The sequence below is a fragment of the Aquarana catesbeiana genome, linkage group LG03 (genome assembly GCF_042186555.1).
Source record: "Aquarana catesbeiana isolate 2022-GZ linkage group LG03, ASM4218655v1, whole genome shotgun sequence".
NCBI classification, from domain to species: Eukaryota; Metazoa; Chordata; class Amphibia; order Anura; family Ranidae; genus Aquarana; species Aquarana catesbeiana.
In genome coordinates this window covers 530,505,599-530,513,197 of record NC_133326.1, presented here as the reverse complement: position 1 = coordinate 530,513,197, position 7,599 = coordinate 530,505,599, and the positions used below count along the sequence as shown (strand labels likewise).

The 7,599-nt window shown below is 48.1% G+C and overlaps 1 protein-coding gene across 1 annotated transcript in view; it reads left to right on the top strand.

Annotated features, from left to right (window-relative positions):
- Positions 1–1,199: 1,199 nt before the first annotated feature.
- The window catches only part of LOC141132654 (troponin I, cardiac muscle-like), a 32,171-nt gene continuing 25,771 nt past the window's right edge, over positions 1,200–7,599 (top strand). Inside the window, exon 1 of the mRNA XM_073621279.1 lies at positions 1,200–1,272. The gene's annotated coding sequence lies outside the window, so the exon portion shown is untranslated. The remainder of the gene's footprint in view (positions 1,273–7,599) is intronic.

Here is a 7,599-nt window from a genome sequence, read left to right as displayed (position 1 = left end):
CTGCAATTGATGGGGTTTTTTTTTCAGTTTGTTTGCGCCCCCCCCCCCCCCCCCCCCACCAAAAAAAAAAAAAAAATTTTGAGCACTAGCCGCCACTAGCCAGAATTATTGTTGGTTGGTAGGGGATCAAATACTTATTTTACTCCCTGAACTACAACTCAATTTATAACATTTGTATCATGTATTTTTTCTGGATTTTTAATTGATATTCTGTCTCTATCATTTAAAATACACCTATGATAAACATTATAGACCCTTCATTTCTTTGTAAGTGGGCAAACTTACAAAATCTGCAGGTGATCAAATAATTATTTTCCACACTGTAAGCACTTTTAATTCTCAGTCTGTAAACATCTACATCTTCTACCTCTACCTCTTCCACCAAACCTGCTCATCTCATTTGAGAACCAAAAGTGAGGCATCTGGGAAAGGTCAACCACTAACCTACCTGCTCCAAGTTGACACTTACATATCAGAATGCCGCATGGTTTGGGGGTACTCGAGAATGCATAGGGTTGTATGTGCAGGCTTTGGAGGACATTTGCTATGCATTCCTGTAGCTGATTTAGCATATTTTTATATTGAAAGGATTGATTTATTGTATGAGATAAAACTGCTTTTGAACAACCAGAGCTGTAAGACATAAATTATGTATAATGGATCATTCCATTCTATTTTTGAGGGTTGAGGGTACAGATGGGGTAGGGAACATACTGGGGGGGGGGGGGGGGGGGGGGTTGGGAGGGTTAGGATAAAACTTCCGTTCTACTTCTGCCTGCATTTCCTTTGAAGAAAATTCCTTTGCTGAAAAATGTGTGAGACGTGAGAGAAAATCTCCCTAACAATGATACAGACAGCAATAAAACACTTTTTGGGACAAACTAGGCCTTCTTTTGGCACTATTGCCTTGCAAAGCATTTATTAAATATTTTTTTGTAGACAAAATTACATAAAAAAACAACAAAAATGCATTTTTTTCTATTTTTACCAGTGTCACTGTAAATAAAAGGTATACATTTAATACTATACTATTATACATTTAATACTATAATTTGTCCTGTTTAAAATGACAAATGAATTATCCCTAAAAATGCCTTCTTTAACTTGGTTTTCTTTCTTCTTTGTTGCGTTCTTGAAACAGAGAGGTAAGTTAAACATTTATTTCTGTTTAATCATTAAATACCCCTTGCATTCTACCAATGCCTAATATTTGATTTTCATTAATTTCAGAGGAAATCTAAAATCCCTGCTTCCAGGAAGCTTCTTCTGAAGGTATGTTGCATTAAAGATTAATAAAATGAACTGGCTGATGTAGTACCCAACAAAAATGTTCTCATGTTTGGTAAGCAGTACATATGTAATGCAGAACGTTTGAAATTAAAACTCAACAAATAAAGTCTTCATTTAGTTTTAAATAGAAAAGGGATGGGTTAAAACTTCAGTTGAGTTGTATGTCCCCATCGGGGAGATTATTCTTATTTTCCTGTTCTAGGGAACACAATACACTAGTACACAAAATGAAAAAAATAATCTCCCCCAAGAGGACACAGGTAATTAAAGCCTTACCAGAAGTTCTAATCCAATAAACTTGGATATTTTTTTAACTATATACACTTACTCTTTTTTTTTTTTATTTTGTATTGTGAACATCAGTGGTAGCTTTACTCAAGGTTAGGTTTATTTTTATGGATAGTCTAACTAGACTTTTTAGCTGAGTTTTTGGTTGTACGGTATTTAGTGTTGTATGAAAAACCATACGATAAACACAAACAACTACCGGAAAAGTACTCACATTCGCAAAAAATATAACCTAAGTTCTACCTGTGTCCCTATCTTGTTTGTCTTGGTACTCAGTGATATCAGGAATATAAGTAAGGGAAAATACTAAACCTTAAGTTTACTTAAGTCACCAGAACAGCAACAAAGGAAAAATCTTCCAATTGGAAAGTGACAACTGTGTATGTGTGTGTGTGAGTGAGTTCCCCTAAATTGGAGATCCTACTTCTTGTTGTGTCCACAGGAAGTGAAGTTAAATCTCTTCAGTGGTCCATAAAGACAAATGTTTTAACCCTTACATGCTCTACCTGTCACTTACCTTGGTGGAAGCCAAAGTGATGAGAGAGCTTCCCTTGCGGATCTGGTCCAAACACACCTTGTGAGAACAGGAATGCAAGGCTCAGTTTAGCATGGCTGTCAGAAACCTGGAGGGCAGATGGTGATTAGTAGAGATAGTGTGTAAAGATGGTGACAAATACAGCAGAAGGACACTTCATGATCAATTGTGGCAGGCAGTCCGTGCACTGCTAGTGCAGAAATGCAGAGTAGGAGCAGGATGGTAGGCAGGGTAGCCAGGACCTGATAATAGTAGACAGGCAGACGAAGTCTGGAGGCTGGGCCAAGGTCATACATGGTCAGACGACTGGAAGAGGGGACGTGGTCTGGAGCCAGGCCAGGGTCAGACACAGGTAGGCTGAAGTAACAAAGGCAGGGTCCAGTGGCAAGCCGGGGTCATGCACAGATAATGAGCCGATAACAGAAGCAAGGTCTGGAGGCAAGTCAGGCTATAGAGGGGAGATCAGACAGGAGCGAGGTCAAGCAGGAAACCAAGGTCAGGATCAGGAGAGACTCAAGGAGTTATTTAAAAACAAGCTGAGTCAGAAATGGGTTGTCAAACAGCAAGGTAGCCAGGAAGCACAGGGACAAGAATCACAGCTAGCTGAAGATCATCCAGCGATTAATGGTCACCCTTCCATGCCTTCAATAGGCTGCTTGGCGCCAGACCTTGGCGCCAAAGATTGGATGTGCAGAAGTGCGCCAGTGCTTGGACGTGCCCCAGTGCATGCAGACATGTGCACGTTGATGTGTCTATGTTTATGCCTGTGTAGCTTACTGACAGGAATTCTCTTTTTGCGCACTGGTGCTTGCGGAATTCTGTTAGTCTCCTGACACTATTCAAGATTATAAAAAGGAAGTTTTGGCTTTGGATATGCTTTATATTTGCTATAGACATGACAGTCTTTTGTATAAGGGCACAAGCAAACACCCCTGACTTATGTCTGCAATTAGAGTCAGAGGCACAATCCAAAGTGTATCCAATGCATTTCAGGGGTCCAGGTTTGAGACTGAAAACAATGTTAATGGACTAGAAGTGAACTATACCTTTAATGGTATTTTTGTCAGTGTGATTACAAGCACAGGTCTTATTATAAGCTGTTGGACCAGCGTTTTGGACCCCAAAAATGTGTTGGTCACTCTTTGGATTGTCCTCCAGTGAGGCCCGGAACGGAAAAGACAAAGGAAAGTAGTGGAGGGCTGGGCATGACAAGGTGGAAAGGAGAATCAACAAAGGGTTAATTTGGAAAAAGGTTTGAAGGGGAGGATTCAGGAGGAAAAGTGCTGGAGGGGGGAGGAGCTGTACAAAAGGTGGAGGCGGGGACTTCATGGAGCAGTTGGTGAGGGAGACAGAAGGAAGCAGTTTGTCACCCTGCTCCTCTGTCATGTCTGAGAGGGATCCGATCCTAATGCACTTGTAGGCGGCAGCAGCAATGAGTGGACCCGCTTGGCTTCTGAGCCAGGTGGCTACAATGCTCCAGGTCCAGGCGGGGGGGTCGACCACCGGAGATGAGGTTTTCCCTACGCGCTCGGAGGTCTCGGCCTCCGGAGTGTTCTCACCCGGCCCTTTCAGCAGAGATCAGTGCAATCCCAGGAGCCCACTTGTGGATTCGTCAGCCCCACCGGTGAGGGCCACCTAAGCTTTGTCTGGGGGGGGAACCGGGCGGAATCCCCGTCGCCGGTGGAGCTCGGCGGGGCTATGGGCCATAATGGCGCCCATTCCTCGCCCACGTGGCGGGTGACTGTGGAGAGTGCGATCCCCCACCTCACCTATCCCATCAAAGGGGGAGAGCCGGTGGGGGAGGAGCAGCGGTACGGCTGTCGGGCCGTCCTCAGGCGGGTGGCGAGGGATGACGGAGGACAGCAAGCGCGGCCTACCAGAGGATCATCAAGTGCAGGCAGATACAGCGGTTTGGCTGGTGGCAGGGTGAAGCACGAGACAGCGGTCCGCAGAACTGCAGGGATCCACAGCCTCCAGGCCTGCTTTGCCTGGGGGGCTGCTGACGCTGAGGCTGCCGGTTCCTGAGGCGCGGTCGGCAGGGGAAGTCTCAGTCCAGTGGAATTAGAACACCAGGATCGTACGCCAGTGGGGGAAGCAGGAGCAATGGCTGTGGGGGACATGCACGGTCAGCTCGGTAAGTCTGTCTCTGTTTCACATGTTATTTAAATGAGGCACTGTGCAGGTTATGGGAGGTGGGGGGTCCACGGTGAAAGGGGTAGCATTGCGGACAGGGGGTTGGCCCGCAGGTGTAGGGCAGTCTGCCTGTCACCCCCGGAACAGCTGAACAACTGCAGAAGTTGCTGGGGGGGGTTGCGGGATCGGGTCCAACGCTGCGCGGGCGGACAAGGGGTGCCCCCAACTGGTGGCGCTGTGGGTTGGCGGGAGTACAGAGAAAGCTGGGGACAGGGGGGCCCCGTGGCTCTGGCGGACCTCTCCGCCACTACGTTGGGAGTAGTGACGGTGAGTATGGTGGCTGGAGACAAAGGAGGGACAAGGGGGCTGCTGCCAGGTAAGACGTGGTAAGAATTGCGGATGCTGCTAAGTGGGAAGTTGACGTTTGTTTTGGGGATCCATTGGAGCACCTGAAGCAGTAGGTACAGGACGAGATCGGTAAGGATGAGTATGTCTCATTACTCCCCCTGAAAAAAGTTCATTGGGTTAGGGTCAAGCCCGATGTATCAAAGAACGAAGATACAGTTAATCCCGCGGACATTCGCTGAATTGGCTGCAGGCGTTCTCTATCGTGACCAGTGTCATAGGTGAGAAAAACCTGAAGCATTGCCCGACACGGTTCTGTTATTTGTATACACTAGGGGAGGCACATCGGGGGTATGGGGGATCGCGTGGATGTGGTAGGGTTTGGGTGGCGGAGGACAGTTGCTCCGGTGGGATCAAAAATACATTGGCCTTTGGATGTGATTTATGTCTTCAAAGCGTGCCTTGAATCATTTTCTTGGGGGGGGGACGCCCCCCTCTGGACTGCCGGCAGGAAAGAAGTGGGGGGTGTGCTGGCAATTTTAACAAGGGCTACTGTAAGTTTGGGGGGTGCTGCGGGTTTCATCACGAGGGTTCCGGATGCGGAGGCAATCATCCCCCTGTCCCCCTGCTTTTAAAAGTGAAGCGTGCTGGGGAGTTTTCTAGCAGGAGGGACATATCCGGTGAAGGGTGAAGGGATGCAGCCTTTCCTAAATAGGTACCCGGATAGGGCAGCTGCTAGGATGTTTGGCCTCTGGGTTTTTCGGAGGGTTATAAGATACCACATTCCTTGACTGAGGTACCGACTATTGCGCGAAATTTGCGGTATGCTCTAAAGAATCCGGGGGTGGTTTGGGACACATTTGGAAAGAAAGTGGCGCTAGGGCGCATGGGGGTGCCATTTACGGTTAAGCCATTGGGGGTTCGGTAGCTCACTTCTGGGGGGTGGTGCTGGTGAAGGAGCCGAAGGAAGTTTCGACTTACTCACCACCTCTCATTTTCAAATGGGGGTCTGTTATCAATTTCATAGACCCCGAAGCTTGTACGGTGTCGTACACTTCTTTTGACGCTGCTGTCGGGTGGGTGAGGTGCTATGGACAAGGGGTACTTGCTTTCAGGACACCCGGACAGCTTTCGGCTGTTGGTGTGCGGTTGGCAGGATGAGTTTTTGGGGATCAGTGTCTGCCCATGGGTTGCTCCATTTCCTGCGCCATGTTATAAGGTTCAGTTCAGTGGAATGGAATGGGTTGTTAGGGATGTGTCTGGCCTGGATTCCGTCATCCACTATCTAGATGATTTTCCAGGTATTGGGCCTTCTTCCTCTAATGTGTGTGCGATTCCCGTCCACGTTGCAGCGCATAGAGGGTAAGTTTGGGCATCTGTTGGCAGCGGATAAGACTGAGCGCCCGACTACGGAACTTAGTTTTCTAGGCATCGTTATTGACTCTGGAGACAGGGTGGGTCGGCTGCCGAGGGACAAGGTAGAGAGTCGCAGGCTTGGGATTAGGGGGAAGATGGGGCAGAGCAGGGTCCAGCTCCGGATGTTAGTCTTGGTAGGTAAGTTTAATTTGCCTGTCGACGGCTACAGCTGAGGTTTCGTGCCCCCTTCCAGGTCATCAGCCTGAACAGGGAGCTTAGAGAGGATTTGAGAGTTAGGCACACATTTTGGGGATGTACAAGTTTTGATTTAGAGTTGGTCAGGCAGGGTATACGGGTTATGGGGCGTTCTGGCAAGGGCAATGGAGTACAGAATCTTGACCTAGATCCTGGGTGAAGGTGGGGTTCCTTCGGTACATGGTATCGTGGGAATTGTTTCCAGTGGTCCTGGCATTGAAGCTGTGGGGGGGAAGCGTGTAAGAAGCGTGTAAGAACTTGAAGATTAGGTGGAACTGTGACAACATGGGGGTGGTTCAAGCTATCAAATGGATTTCCGTGTCGTCACAGTGGTATGGTTGCTGCGCCATTTAGTTTGGCGTTGTTTACAGTTGAACAATATTCTGTATGCTGTGCATCTCCCGGGCAGTGACAACACGCTGGCTGATGCACTGTCTTGGTTCAGGGGGACAAGTTTAGGGAGCTGGCTCTGTCGGCAGAGGAGGAAGGATCAGGAGGTAGGTGAGTGGGTCGACATAGACAGCTTTCATACGGCTGGCAGGGGCTGAGCTGGGTGGTCCGAGACAAGGTTGTTAATGGTATATTGCGTTACAGGCACATGGAAGGAAGGGGGTCCGTGTCTGCCATGGGGCGGAAGCTGGCAGGTTTGTTGAAGATGCAGGGCCTGATGGATTTCACAAATGATTTTGGGTGAACTAAGCGATTAAAAAAAAGACCCACACCCACAAAAAGACATTAGGAGGCCGGTCTCTTTTTCAATTCTTTAGGCCATTTGTGTAAAATTTGGGTCAGTATGTTACGCGGGTTATGAGGTAATTTGGTTTACAGCTGCTTTTTCCATAGTGTTTTTGGAGCATTTCGGGTGGGGGAGTTAGGCCCATCCAGACGGGTTGCAAGGGGGTTGCTGGCCTAGGATGTGTATGCTTCGGAAGACTGGGTGGTGTTACGTTGGCACAGGTTTAAAAACGGATCAGAGAGCTGCCTGGTGCGAGGATTTGCCCGGTGCGAGGGGTATGGGACTTTCTGGGAGTTTGTTCATCTGGGGGGGGGGGCATTCTTATTGCATGGAGATGGGTCATATTTGTCCAGGTTCTACTTAGTGGCGGTTTTCAGGGAGTGCCTTCGAGTGGGGGAGTGTTTATTGACTGCATGCAATTTGCCTCAAACTCCTTTTGCATCAGGGCGCCCACAGAGGCTACCAGGTGTGGGTTGGATGAGGCGGCAGTTGAGAGGTTTGGGCGGTGGGAACCCAGGAGATTTCGTTTTTAGGTGCGCCCACAACAGTTAACAGATCGAGTTTTTGTGGGGGGGTACGGGTTGTAGGGGGGTGGTTCAACTTGTTAGTTTTACTGCTGTTATGTTATGTGTGTTGTGTTGGTGCTTCCCCTTGTTTATTT